Source organism: Cryptomeria japonica, chromosome 11, assembly GCF_030272615.1.
Source record: "Cryptomeria japonica chromosome 11, Sugi_1.0, whole genome shotgun sequence".
NCBI classification, from domain to species: Eukaryota; Viridiplantae; Streptophyta; class Pinopsida; order Cupressales; family Cupressaceae; genus Cryptomeria; species Cryptomeria japonica.
In genome coordinates, this window is record NC_081415.1 from 161,562,804 (window position 1) to 161,578,530 (window position 15,727).

General features: G+C 33.1%; 1 non-coding gene across 1 annotated transcript; it reads right to left on the bottom strand.

Annotated features, from left to right (window-relative positions):
• Window positions 1-5,140: 5,140 nt before the first annotated feature.
• On the bottom strand, window positions 5,141-5,235 carry TRNAI-UAU (transfer RNA isoleucine (anticodon UAU)). Its single transcript has 2 exons — window positions 5,198-5,235; window positions 5,141-5,176 (listed from the first exon to the last, which is right to left on the bottom strand). It is a non-coding gene; the product is annotated as a tRNA-Ile (tRNA).
• Window positions 5,236-15,727: the final 10,492 nt, after the last annotated feature.

A 15,727-nucleotide genomic window follows, 5' to 3' on the forward strand; every position in this document is an offset into this window, starting at 1 on the left:
AATCATATCCCAACTCAAAGATAGGTCTAACATATAATGTCACAACCTACTATGAAATATACTACAACTTCCAGAAAACACAAAGATATATTCAGAGCACAAAACCAACATATCCATTATACCAAAAACATAACCAAATAAGATAACAACATCAAACAATGTCAACAACACTTTCCAAACCCAAACACTTCTTGAACAACCAATAGAACAACTGCAACATCCACACAACAAGATATCTCTACGCCACAAACATTCTAGACTAACAACTATCTAGACCAACAAGTTTGACATTAATTATAACCACACCAATACATACTTCTAACATTCCCATGATATATTTTGTATTTATTGTTAAACTATTTACATGTTGCATATCTTTTTTTGTATGTGCTTCTTATTTTGTAAAAGTTTAAGATTTGTAAAAAAAATTGAGTTATCTCCACAACTAGATTAGTGTTAGGAAGTTTTTTCTACACCTTAGCTTCCTTTAACATGCTATGTGGTTGAAATTTATTAGCATTCTATGCTCCACGTGGACATACCCTAATATGGCTGCCAGACCACATTGACAATACCTAGGTGGTATATGATAATCTCTAAAGTAGTAAATCTCCAAATATCCACTCTCAGTGAACTGATAGATATGTGTATGCCCGAGGCTTACCACCTTTTATCTATACAAAAAAATTGTATCAATTAGGTGCATGTAATGTTCTCTAGAATATAGACCTACAACAAGGTGTAGGTAGTAATATACCGTGAAACTCAAAATACTTGAGATCATGGTACAAATGTGTGAGCATGATCTGACCTAAGTGTATACTCTCCCTTTCTCTTCCATCCTCATGATACATTGAATGAGGTGTGCATGAAGGTGGGAGCATCATCTATCTACTACCACTTTGAGTGTCACTATGACAATCATGATGTTTTTGAGTAGGGTGTGATAAGTCTCCCTTTCTCTAACCATCTCAGTAAGATATGTCCTATGGTAATCAAGGAGATGAGATGATTGGTGTAGTATATTTGTTCATCTTAGACATCTTGCAGTGATATGGGTTCATCAATATATACCCTCTCTCCTTGAATGGGGAGGCATAGAATGTAGTAGGCTTCTATGAGTGTGGTCACCATCTCCTTTATAGGGAGATGGAATGGCATCATGTCTGCATCCCAATGCTCCATCAGTGACATGAGCATCAAGCAATGGAAGTACATCTCTGGCAATCAGTAGACCTGGCAGAGGCCTACCCAAGGTAAGCCTACCTACTATGCCTGTGTAAGATCTCCTATGTGATTTCATCAGAGTGACAAAGGAGACTACCTATATGTTCTCGAGCCTCTGATAAACCCTACAAAAGAATCACTTTGTTATCTACACATTCTCTTCTAGAAATTATCTAAGTTTTCTCTAGATATCTATCTCTATCATTTCTATCCTCTATCTATATGCTTTGGTCTTAAGGTCACATGCATGTACTTCAGACACTAATAGGGCCAGCTCCTTCAATTGCTAATGTGTCAATAGGATACCAACACATACAACATATACCAGTGCAAATTTATGTCCTAGATGAATGTGCGAACCAAAGATAGATGAATGCATCTTAGATGTTTTCGCTGCTAACAATTTTTCTACTAGAATTAAATGTGTAAAATAAAAGAAAAAGAAAAGAACTTTGGCCTACCTTGTCAAGCTCCTTGCCCCCTCCACCACAACACAAAAATTATTGATCTTGGTAGGCTACAAGTCCTCTCTACAAGGCATTTTTATTGTGCCTCTATAGAAACACAATGAAAATCCCCATAGTGAATAGTCAAAATGACTCTTCAAGTATATAGCCCAAATTCACCCAAGTTTTTTTAAATTTTTTTATTGTGGTTCTAAATCATTCTCTTCCTATTTTTTTCCCACCTAGTTGGGGGCAAAAACAAGAGGGGACATATTACTTGCACTTTATCAGCTTTTTCTTTTCGACTCACTAGCATTTCCTTAAGAATTCTTCTCATCAAAGTAGCTTCTTCCAATTTGGTTGCTAGCAAAATTTTGTTTTGTAGTAACCAAGCCTTCATGTCAGATGTTGTAGTTTTTCACTGATCATTGGGGGCATCACATGCATTTTCTTAGTTGACCTCTGTGGCCTTTACAGTATCCATTTTAAAGGTAATAAACGTATTTAATTCATTTCATGTGTATAATGTTTTTTTCTTTCTAAGCTACTTTACTGTAACTTAATGTATTGGATCCCTAATCTGATGTTTAGGATCTTTCTCAAGAACTAGTGCCTGAAAAGTAGTAAAAATATGCTTCTTTGAGTGATTCTCCACTCTCTCTAGAGGAGTTAAATTTGATATATGGGAACACTAATATTTCATCCATATTCTTAGTCATGCCTATAGCCAACCATAATAGTATAACTTTAAAAATCAAAAAATATCAATGGATTGCATTGCCCCATGAAGGAGAACAAGAATGGGTAGAGGTGAAGAGGAAGAAAACACATTCAAGAAGACAAAAGCATGCAATATCTCTAAGATCTTAAAAGAGACCTAAAAAATTTGCATATGTAATCTGAAAGAACACCCATTCATAGTTGATGCAATATTTGTTTTTCTTTGGAATTTAATAAATGGGAACTTTCCCCTTTGGCAATGCTTGCCTCAAAAATTAAAAAATAGAAGATATAAGGATGAAATAAATGCACTTAATTGATCATGATAATAACAATATATCACTTTCTATATATGTTGTGCTATGCAATATGCTTTTGTGTTCTAGTTACTATTTTTTTGAGATTAACTCCTTTGTCCCTTTGTATAATTGAGTCTGAGGCATAATTACAACACTTAGAAACTACTAGAGGATCAAAAATTGGGTTTGTGTTCCCCATTTTTCTTGCTACTATTGGTTGCACATTTTAGGACCTTGGTTAGGTTGTACAGGAAAACATGGATAATGCTCAAATTTTAAAATTTTAAAATTGGATATAAGAAAAGAAAGAAGCATTAAAATTTTCTATTGATCTATAAAACTATCATTGGTGCGTGTCTCATGATAGGGGGTTAGGAACCCAGGGGATGGAGAATGGAATGAGGGATAAATTTTGAAAGGAATATTTGAAGAGATGTGACTAATAGAAATTATATCAAGTAACTACCATGGGAAAAGATAAAGGAATAATTTAATCCCAAATCAAACACACCTAAGGACAAAAGAGATAAGAGGAATTTAAGAGAGTAGAGAATAGATTGAAATAACAAAGAAAGTGAAAATGGAAAAAGATCAAATTGAGAATAAAGAAGATAGAGACAAATGCTGAGAGGGAAGAGAAAGATGGAAAAATATTGGAAAATATAGAGAAGAGAAGGAATGAGCATGCAAATGAGGGTTCTATTGAGTGTGCCAAGGTGGGTGCTTCCAAAATAGATAAACAAAAAGTAAATAGAGAAGAAAAATGGAAGACCCCATGAAAATAAAATTCAAAGTGACAAAAGGTAGGACAACTATTAAATAGTATGGAGAAGTGTATAAATGATTATGGAAGACATAAAAAGTTGGTAAGGGTTTGTAGTAGCATAAAGGCTCCACTCCTACAATAACTCTCCAAAATTCTAAAAATCAAATTGGATCTATCAACCCTAACAATCAATTTAAGTGATATAGAATTTCTTAGAACTTCAAAAAAGGTTTCATACATTCCTGAAGAATATTTGGAAGAATTAGAAAATAGAAGAATAAAGAAAACAGAGAAAAAGAAATAGAAAAGTAAGAGAAAATTAGATAAAATTTGGGAAAAAAATTATGTTCACCAACTAATGAGATGTGACTATCAAATAAAAGCATGAAGAAATGCTATGAAGAGTTTTGCAACCCTTAAATTAAGATCCACCTTATATAAAAGTAGGAGAATTTAAAAAGAAAGAAAGATTTGATACCATACTCATGAGGTTGGTCTTTCCCATACTACTTCCACTAGTAATGATTATAGTTGTAAGAGATTTACTTGAATGGGTTTAGAAAATATGTAGTTATCCATTTTGCTAGAAATCATGGCCTATTTAGAAAATTTACATTGTTAATTGTGATTGTAATGTATTTGATGAATATTCTAAATTTTGATTTGTTTAGGTGAATCAATAGAACTCACCTATTAATGTACTTTTGGGTGAATCATCTAAACATGTGAAAATGAATAGAATGTATTGTTTAAACCAAAATATATTATGCTACCATAAAAATAGTGGCTGCTAAGACATTACCAAGAGTGTCCAAATTATAGTTCGGTTAGTTGCCTGCTCCAAGAATTGTTCTAGTTGCCTTCTTACTATTGACAACATAAAATGGAGGTTATCATTTATACATATACTCGAATATTTAAACAAAATGTCAAACTGTTGTAGTTCTATTGGTTGAGTGTGTAATTGTTCTCGATGATGGTATTTGATAGAAAAGTCATCTACTAATGTTGAAACCTAGAAGCATGTTTGCATAAGATTCAATTGACATTAACAAACATGATTTCTGTGCATGTGGAGGCTTACCCAAAGCACAACTTCTGATTTAGATAAATGCTTACTCATCTTTCTACTGTTATATAAAGATAGAGATGTCAAATCTCTATAGATAATGATTCTTACCCATCAAAATACGAAAGAAGATAACGATTCTTACCCATCAAAATTCTCATTCTTTCGTATTATGACACGTCTATGATATATTCACTCCACTCCTATCCCTTCTAGTGATCACTTTAGTAAGAATAAATAGAGACACTATCCAAGTCAATATTGTCTGAATAAAGTATAAACCTTCATTGCTTATTCTTATTGCATATGAATAATTTTCCTTGATGTGGCATAAAGAACCCTGTGTGACGCTCTTCATGATTGCATAAGTTGGGCAATTTGCGATTGAAAATTTGTTAATGAGTGGACGAAGCAACCATTAACATCAAACAGAAATCTCAGCAGAAGTAATCCTCCTCAAAACCAGAAGATACGGTCTTGCAATGGATATAAAAGTTTATTGTTTTCTACTTCAGGTACCTCCCAAAAACCAGAAGAAATAGTCGTCATGCAAAGAAAATTAAAATATTTGAACTTTAGATAAATCAACAGGGAGACAAGAATATAATAATGATGGTCCCGGCGGGGCTCGAACCCGCGACCTTCGGCTACCTCATTCATAGGTATTACTCATAAGACCAACGCTCTAACCAACTGAGCTACGGGACCTGCTCTGAAGAGGAAATTTGTTATTGTAATTAGTTTTCTAAAATAGATACATTCAGAGTTAAACTCATAAATTTAAATACCTTTCCATTAGTGTTTTATAGTTAATGAGAGAATACAGGACATCCTTCGAGGAATTCACAAAACCACTCTCTCCCACAGTGAAGAACAGTCATTCCGTGACTATCAACTTTCATCACAAATTCATCTTCATATGCATCGTCTGATGGCTTGCTACCTTCACATTTTGCTGCATAATGCAACAACATTTTTCTTTTATCATCATTTTTTATGTATTCAGTTTGGATGGCTTAAATTACATATACTAAGTTTTGATTTTTATATTTAAAAATGTTAAACATTCAGAATTGGCTGACATTTGGAACAGCTTAAACCACACACACTAAGCTTACATTTCTAGACTTAAAAGTGTTAAACACTCAAAATTGACTGGCATATTCTAAGCTTAATATGTTGCTTAATGTATGTAGTCACACTAAGAATACATTTCTAAGCTTAAAAATATTAAACACTCAGAATTGACTAGCATTCTTTAGACTTAATAAATGTTGCTTAGTGTGTGATTTAAGACTGACCCTTTAACTATTGGAATGTGAAGTCCAAATTGGACTCTTAGCTAGCAGTGGTTGAGTCATCACATGATTTTTTTGAAACTTACTATAAATAGAAAGCTTATTAACAAAACTTTCTATAAATAGTAATTTCGACAAATAGTAATTTCGACATGTGTTTTACATGTAGTAAGTTGTATTCAAGTAGAACTCTGCAACTCGGTTGTTTTAGGTTGCTCAAAGTCATGTTTTGATGTACAGTTTTGAGATTGTTGTAACTATTTAATTCTTGAGAATCAATACGAAAGACAAAATTTGCCCATAGTTTTTTACTGGTATATTTTTACCAGGTTTTTTTTGCATAAATCTGTGTGTTATGTGCCATTATTCTTCTTTGCAAATTTTCTGCACTTATTATTTTTCTCGCATTAACATGACCACACCAGCTTATCTTCAATAGTATGCTAAGAGTGCAAATTGAGAAAACAACTTACGAGGGAGATACAGCCCCACTCAATGGCCTTCTTAAATAGTTTGCCACATTAAACCTTAATAATTCCATTACATCATTCTAGTTGTTGAGCTGAACATTTCACAAAATCAGTGCCAATACTGCGGTGTGATTATTGTCCTTTGTCTGGGTCTTGTCCCAAATTATGAATAAACCAATACCCATTTTTTTCTTTCCAGAGCTTTATGGATAATAATATATGGCTCTGGTGTCTAAAAGAGATGATAATATATAGCTTTATGGATCATAAAGATCCCGCAGGATAGGAATGCATAGTGGTGTAAGGAGACAAAGAGAAGAAATAGAAATATACGCTACTTGAAGATGATTTTGCTCTAACAATATATACAACACATTTTATATGTTTAAAGTTGCCACTCAAATCTTTATCGCATTGTAAAATGATAATTAATGAAACTAAGAGAAAAGGTGAGGAAAAACAAAGGGCATAAGGGCACACTAATAACTTTCATGGAAGCAAATGATGAAGAGCGAAAATGAAGGCAGCGCAGACAAATATAAAAGACAAATTTGATTCATTGGTACATCGATTACAAGTGCCTCTATTTATAGAGGTCTTATAACTATTTGGAATACAACATAGTTAAAACACGTAGAAAATGGACTGGAGATGGTGGGAGAGACATTCAAAATGGCGGTGAGAAACCTCTTTTTAAATGAACTTGACTACTCACTAATATTTGGTGGCAAAAATTAATGCTTACCAACATTCTTTCTTAATTTATATTACTAACCAATTTAATATCAATAATCATTGTTTTTTTAGGTATTCCAAGTTGTAGATTTTCCCATTGTTAATCAGTTCTAGATAAAGTGGTACCTCATATCAATGTGTTTGTTTCTCTTGTAAAAGATATGACTTTTTGATCATGCAATTGTTGACTTGTTATCATAAAGGATTGGTGTTGGGTCTTCTTGATTATGCAACAAATTTGACTATAGCATTATAAATTGTACATCTTTAATTAGGCTGTATAATTCCACGCTCTGCTAGCACTCATTTTAGTATGTCTTATTATACTATGCATTATAGGACCTTCATATGTACTTAATAATTAATTTAAGAATATAATTTAAATTTCATCACACTCTCATTTGGACCCTTAATTTTAAGTGCGTCTTTTATCTTTTAATTATCTAAATTAATTATAAATCCTATCCATTTCAAAGTTTCAAAACATATTTCCCTCATCCAAACATTCGATATTTTTGTGCAAATCTATTTTTTTGCATAAAATCCTATTATCTTGTAGTCCTAAAAAGTAATGCTAAAATTGTTGGGACGGGGTCACCCCAAGCCACCTTATTCAACGTTTTTTTCCATAAATTTTGGAAGGATAATATGTAGGTCCCACCCCGCTCAAATCTAACTTCATGAGAAAAAATAATAAATCTAAGTCATTCATTTATCAAGTTAAACCTAGAACCTCATACATAAAGCAATTCTTTTCCTCATTTGTGATATCTATTATCAATTGATTGAAGGTGCAAAATTGGAGATATCCTTATGAAGTGAAGGTGTTTCTTTTAGAATAAATTCTAGATCTACAAACCATCCATCATCAAATCTTCATTAACATTCATTAACCATCGAAGCTTCAAGAGATGTTGGAGGATAATCGGGAATTATTGACTAATGATTGATTTGTACCTTTTCCTAGGGGGATTTGGTATGATTTCATGTTATTCTCATATTTCTACAATTGAACTTTAGATTTGATATTTAACTATTCAATTCATTTGATTTATGCATTAGTTCATGTTGAATTTGATCCTTAAGCCTCTGCATTAGTGGTGTTGTGAGATTGACAACAATGGTTTTAGTGGCAATATTCTTAATATTTTCTTCTTCATGTTGTTCCTTATGGTTTCCCCTAGAGGACTTAGAAGACTAGGGATCTCTCCATGTTGTGCTTATTAAGGAGGGGTATATTTTTATATTTTGCTAGGGTTTTGGTTAGTGTCTATGGGATGAACAAGGTCCATTATAGTTGGTCCTCATCAAGGAAGGGGACTTATTGGGATGGTGGGGTGGGTTTGAGGACTTCTTTTGTGACTGCAACTCCTTCTTCTTCACTTTTTGTGTCCAGTGATAGAGGCTGTCAAATTTATTGTTGCTATCTTCTAGACTTTTTCTCTAAGCTCATTTGGAGTAGAGTTTTGGATGCCTCTTTTTTTATTTATTTTATCTTGATCAAAGTGTTTTCAATCTTTCTATTCACTGGCTAGCCTCCTTTACCTTTAATAGGTGCAAATTGGGGAATTGGGGTTTGCAAATGTCTAGATCACCTTCTTGAGATAGATCTTCTCGGCTTGTTCTTCCTTCTTTTCTTTCTCCTTCTTCTTCTCAACTTTAGTAGTTTCTTTCTCTTTGGCTAGGGATTCGAATAAATCCTTTTCTATTTCATTTCTAGGTGCCTTCGAATCTTTGTATAGCTTTAGAATGTCCTGTGTGTATGCTTCTACATCTGCATCTAAGACTTAATAAGGAAGGGGTGGGATGCAGGATGTTTGGGGCTCTAGAGAATCCACAATTATAAAATATTTTTTTGACTTGTAAGACTATGCTATTGATATATCTTTGCATGATCTGGTTTGAGATCCAAGATCAATCCTACATTTTTTTTAGAAACTGTTGAAGCATCTGCCAAAGAACTAGGTGTAGGCATTGTGGTCCAATAATATACAAGAATACTCTAGAATTTACAAAGAAATTGGTTTATCCTCTACCCATTTCTTATTAGTATACTAGGGAATCTCCCTCATGAAATAAAACACAAGGCATATCAATATTGTAGCATACTAGAATGGATACCTAATTTGTTTGGTCTGAGCAAAATCCTCCAAAATCTCCACTTTAAAACCTCACACAAGTTAAAATCCTTCCCTTTGACCATCATCTAGTATATCATGTGTATTGCAACTAGTAATGGTGACACTACTTGATTTATAAAGTATACCTTATAGGTGATGATTTTGGTGGCATATAGAACCCCTTTATTTGTTATGTTGTCTATTGTAAGCCTATGGCCATCAAATACTAGCCTCATGAGCTTCTTAACCTTTATGTTCTTATTCCCTTCTTCATCAGTAGAGAACCCTCTCCTAGTAGTCCAGTAATGGATTGAATAGCTTCCTTCATAATCTGGTGGGAGTGATCAAGGTAGTGGAACTCATAGTGTATTCTTATCAATACCAACCAAACCCATTCTTCTCCTTTGTGAAGTCTAAAAAATCCTTGAACACATCAAGTTTCTTCTCAAATATCTAAGTAAATTTTACTTTGTATTAATTTTTATTTTCTTCACAAGGTTGTGTCTTAGCTCTTTGAAAGTAGTATGACATATCCCCTCAAAGAGTTAATAAATGTACCTCTTAACATCATCGGTGTAGATCACATCTACTAACACTCTTGAGAAGGCTCTGGCTAGGTGAGTTTGCATATTTTTAGTGAGGAATTTATAATCAACAAGTCATGGTTTGACAACAACATAGATCATGGTAGTAGAAACCATGGTAGTGATTTACAACTAAAAATGGTGGTATGTGTGCTTAGGGTTTGTTGTAAGGATGCACTGAGTAGTTTTTTGATGTGGAAGTATGGCAATCTCGAGAATATGAAAGGCTTTTAATAGATTGCAATGTTAGTTAAAAACTCAAGTAGAGTATTTAGTGGTAACCTAGTCCTTTATAGTTATTTTGTGGTGGTCTTCTTTAGCTCCTATAGTTATTGCCTAGCCCTTCCTTTTGTATTTTTCTTGTTAGGTACTATTGCTAGTATTTGAAATCATTAATATCTACTTTTCCTTGTCATTTAATATATAGTGTGCTACAATATGTTACATGGTTGGGAAATGTTGTACTTATGTCATTGTTTACCTTTGATCACTTTCTCCAATATCATGTAAGATCCTTTCATGATTTTGTGACAATGTTAAGGTTTCATGTATTATCCTTCTAGTTTGTAGTAGTATGACACTCATGTTGATGTATGTAATTGGATACATGTTTTATTAGTTACCTGAATTGCCAAGGTTATGTGCACAATTTCTTAGTTAATTTACATGCTCCCCTTTTCTATAGTTTAAATGTGACACCCCTCTAATTTTTCTTATGTATAGGGCTTAGTTTTCTATGAATTGGGAATGTTGTCAAGAAGAAATATACTCTTTGGGATATCACTTCAAGTTCACATTGCATCCATGCTTCTAAAACTTCATCACTTTTAATACTATATCTATCATTTTCTAATTTCAATTCTCCTTTATTGTTCATATTTTCCTCTCCCCATTCATCTTGAAGTTTAGAAATAGTGTAAAGATTCTTAACATCCCCTCCAACTTGTTCTTGTGCAATTTACTCAATATAAATTGTATCATCTAGGTCAACTAGAGGGATTTAGATGATTACAGTCTCATCAACAAAATAAATATCCTCTTTCTAGGAATCTCCTATAACATTTTAACTGAGCAACCATCTAAGACCAAGTAGAGCCCAAAATATATTGAAAGGCTCCTTCATTTGCACTACCTCAAAATCAACATATTGTTTAATCCGCTTAATGTTAACGTCTATATTCTTCTATGTTCCAAGGGTCTCCATTCTAGAAGGATCAACCAAACTAATATTCATGGGTGTATTAACAAGCTTTGATCTCCTTAAATTTTCCTGTATTGTAGAAGTTATATTATTTAGGCCTCCTTGTAGATATACCATGATATATTTGACCTTATGATTATTCAATGGACATTTATTATCAATGGAACATTTTTCTATTTTTGATCCTCTAAAAGTTGATTCATTTGTTTCCACTTATTCAAATATTCTTCCCATTGGTTCAGGTTGACTACTAGGTCCTTCTCTCTAGCCATGGTAGCTAAATCATTTAATGTCATTACATCTTGTTTAGTAAAACATCCTACATCCTCCTACAACTATTGCATAATAGATTGTTTGGCTTGTTATATTATTTTATCATGCTACTTCTTGTCCAGTTGGAAGAATGTTGGTTCTTCCTCATCCTCATGTTGCAGACTATAGTATTCCTCGTACCCCTCTTCTACTATAGAATTCTTCTTACTCCTCTTGGTGTCAGGGCCTTGTATAGTCATTGTACTAGCTTTCTTGATCCTAGTACTTTGCTTATTTTTACTCTATTATCAATTCCTATCTAGATCTGTCTTCCTATAATGTATATGAGGTCCACACATCCATCCTATCACAAATTCTTACCCATTGCTATGCCACTTGCCAGATCACCCTGGCTCCTCTTTAGAGCTCAGAAGGTGACTTATTCCAATATTCTTCCCATTGTTTCAGGTTGACTACTAGATCCTTCTCTCTAGCCATGGTAGCTAAATCATTTAATGTCGTTACATCTTGTTCAGTAAAACATCCTACATCCTCCTACAACTATTGCATAATAGATTGTTTGGCTTGTTCTATTATTTTATCATGCTACTTCTTGTCTAGTTGGAAGAATTTTGGTTCATCTTCATCCTCATGTTACAGACTATAGTATTCCTCAAACCCCTATTCTACTACAAAATTCTTTTTATTCCTCTTGGTGTCAAGGCCTTGTATAGTCACTATACTAGCTTTCTTATTCCTAGTACTTTGCTTATTTTTACTCTATTATCAATTCCTATCTAGATTTGTCTTTGTATGATGTATATGAGGTCCACACATCCATCCTATGACAAATTATTACCCATTTCTATGCCACTCGCTGGATCACCCTGGCTCCTCTTTATAGCTCATTTATCGAAGATAATTTTTTATTATCTTGATTGGTATAAAAGTTCCTAGCTTTCTCACAAGAAAATATTGTATTATATTCTCTTTATAGAATGTACACTTTTACCTATTCTCAACCCAACATTCTGATACATAGTGACCAATATTACCATAGTTAAAATATGTTGCATCATTTGTTCTTCTATTTCCTTAGCCTCTTTCTCAACTACCTTTGTAGTCAAAGTTTTGATTACCATCTTGGTAGCCTTTATTCTACATAGCACATGCATTCCAATCATCCTGTTAGGTGGGAATTTGGTATCCTTCTTCATTTCTCTCTTCTTGTGTGCAATTACAGTTTGAACAACATGCATTTCCTCCATTTCAGATTGAAAGTTCTTTTGGGATATTTTTTGATGTGATGTAAACCCTACTCTTGACATTATGCACAATATATAGAGTTAGGCTTCACTGTTCTAATTGTTGCTAATGTCATTCCTACCATATCTGTAGGACAATTGTTCTAGAAATTCACTTCTCTATTGTAGTGGGCACATCATATCCATTTTGGTATTCTAGGCTCAAAGGTACTTATTTCCTATTGTATCACCAATTTCTTAGCTTTCTCCTAAAAAAATTCCAATATTTTTGCATTACGGTCTCTCTTTGATAGCTTCCAATGTCGGGCCTCCATCCACTAGGCCGATTAATTCAACGTACTTTAAAAAAATATCTTCCACCTATCATGGCTTTGATATCTTTGTTCTATTTAGAAATGAACCATTCAATCTTTTATTTTTCTATTAGAGGTTCTTATATTTTTTTTCAAACTTCCTTAAACTTTTGTTCATATTTTGTAATGTATGTTGTGTCTTGTGTTAGGCATATCATCTTTGTTACACTTTTAGTAGGGACTATCAACGTCCCAAATTTTATCAAGAATTCCACCTCAACAATGTCCCATGTAGTTGCATGTTGAGGGTGTTATTTAACATGCCATTCCAATTCATCCTTCTCTAAAGACCTGACAAAGTCTAGTAATTTATCTTTGTCCACAAATTTTCTAATCTTTTCTCATATAGATTCTAAAGTGAAACAATGTTCTGTTTCTTTAGTGGTGTCAATACCAAATATTGGGATTCAAATGACTTTGTCCATTTGGCTAGAGTTTGTTTTGAGATTGTGTGGCACTTGATATGTAATTACCAATCTATTTAATGTTTTCTTTTCTTTCTTACTATTATTATTCCAGGGCTTCTCTTCTTTTTCCTTTCTCTTCCTAGCTTTGTGTCAAAGTATTCTTCTAATATCTCACTCTAAGGTACTTTTGTTCACTGCTTGCTTTTGTTTTCTCCATCTCTTCTTCTCTCTTTTCTTCTTTTTAAGCTTCTTTCTTTGATATCTCGTCTATCTCAGTTACTCTACTTTTGTATCTAGCAAGGGATATGTTTTGATCTAGGGGTTGTGTCATTTGAAAACTCATTTTTAGTCCTTGATTTATAAAAGACATGCGACTTTGTTGCACCTCTTCATTTAGTCCTTAGCTATCTCCTTCTTTTCTATTTTATTCTTCCCTTAATCTTCTTATACTTAAATTGACTAATCTCTCCAAACAGTCATCATTCACGGATCACATTCCCTTAGGAGTGCACAAGAACTACTTGAACCTATCATCCAATCTAATTGTGATACTAGTGAAATTATTCTTAGGGGTTTGTGGTAGGGTTGGAGCCATACTGGTAATAGTTGACCCTAAGAACAATCACCTCTTTCCTTTGTATCCTTCAAATGTTGTTTGTAAATCATTTACTAACCATTATATTTTCTCAAATTGTGAATTTATATTTTCATGGTATCCTCTTCTTTGATTCCATTTCTTTTCCCTCTTCCCTCAATAGAACCCATAGTGGCACACTCAACAAAACCCTCATTAATGTGCTCATTCCTCCTTTTAAGGCTCTCTTCCCTTTTCATTGTTTTTCTTAATCTTCTTTCTTTTCCATAGAGGGTTGGCCATTATCTTTACCTTCCTTTCTTCTATTTTCTTCATGATCTCTCTTATATTCTTTTTATCATCTTTCTCCATGTGTGTGTAGGATTGAACACATTACAATTACTTCTATATTACATCTCATGGTGGTTATTCAATTGGTTTTGTCAATAGTCACATCTTTTCATAAATATTTTTAGGAATTTTTTTCCTTTTCCATTTTCCTTTTTCTTGGGACATAGCCCCCTCTCATAGGATAGACACCAGGAAGACATAGTTTTGTCAATTATACTCTTATTTCTAATTCTTGCTTTCTTTCTGATTCACTAATTGATTTTGTATACATTTAAATTTGGTTTGGAGAGTTTTAATTAAATACGTGTTATTTAATTAATAATTCTTAATACTTCTACTTATAAATAAATTTAATAATTTATTTATAAAGTTCACTTTTCCCTAATTCTTCCTATCATAAATCATTTTATTCATTTCTTAATTAAATGAACAAATTTAATTGATTTGTTTTATTTAATTATTCTTCTCCCTTTTAATTTGAAATTTTAATTTTAGACTAAGTCACATGATTCCTAACTTCTAACCACCCTCTACCTCATCATCTGACCCATTTGTCCTATTGTGCCACACCAAATGGCCACATCAACATATGTCTCACAAATTAAACATTTTTAATTATTTAATTAATCATTTATCCTCAACAACCCAAGAGACACATTACAATTTCAACAAACCAAGGACACTTGGTTTTCGCTCCATTTTTCCTCCATCTTCCACTTGGAAATTTGCTCTCAAGGAGGGAGCAAGATCTCCTTTTCTCTCTAACCTCTTCATCTCCAACCATCCATCTCTCCAAATTAATTCCAGACCGTTGATTCCTACTACCCAGGCTCATGCCTTGGAATATCTATAAATACTCTCATCGTTCATTCATGAAAGAATCCATAATCTTGCACACTTATGTTGTCATTTTCAATTCTTGCATCCCTTGCATTTTAGCTAGCATTTTAATATTGCATAGTATTTTTTTATTTATCTTGATCATATCATAGTAAAATCATATAGATATTATAGTTGCATTGTAGCTACTCATTCTTCAGGTCATCATCTTGGAGGTTCATGCTGCTATTGAGAGCCAATCAACACATAACCAAGGTCCTTGGATATGGAGGACAGTGAGATGACATTAGGGAGTACTATTTTCTTTTATTTAATTGATGAAATTCCTTGATATAATATTTCATTGTTATATTAGATTTGTGATTGATTGGTTCACATTCCTAGCATATAGATTTACAATTTAAAATTTATTCCTAATAAAAGCCCCAAGATAACCTAACCAGATTATCGATAATGGAACCAATGTATGCAAAAAATATAAAGGAGACAAACCAAAGTTCTTGTGAGATTTTGCCAAGATAAAGGGCCCAATGAAAAGAATACAAAAGAGAGACATTAGTTTGACAAGAACAAACTGTATTCTCATCAATATGCAAAAGTGATCAATTGAATTAACCAATACAATGAATATGGGTCAACTTATATAGGCAAGGCCAAATGGATATGTGAGCACACAATCATGACATGTGGCTCAATGAGAAACAAGGGTAGGTGAGAAAAAGTAGGGGTGGGTGGGAGAAATAATATAAT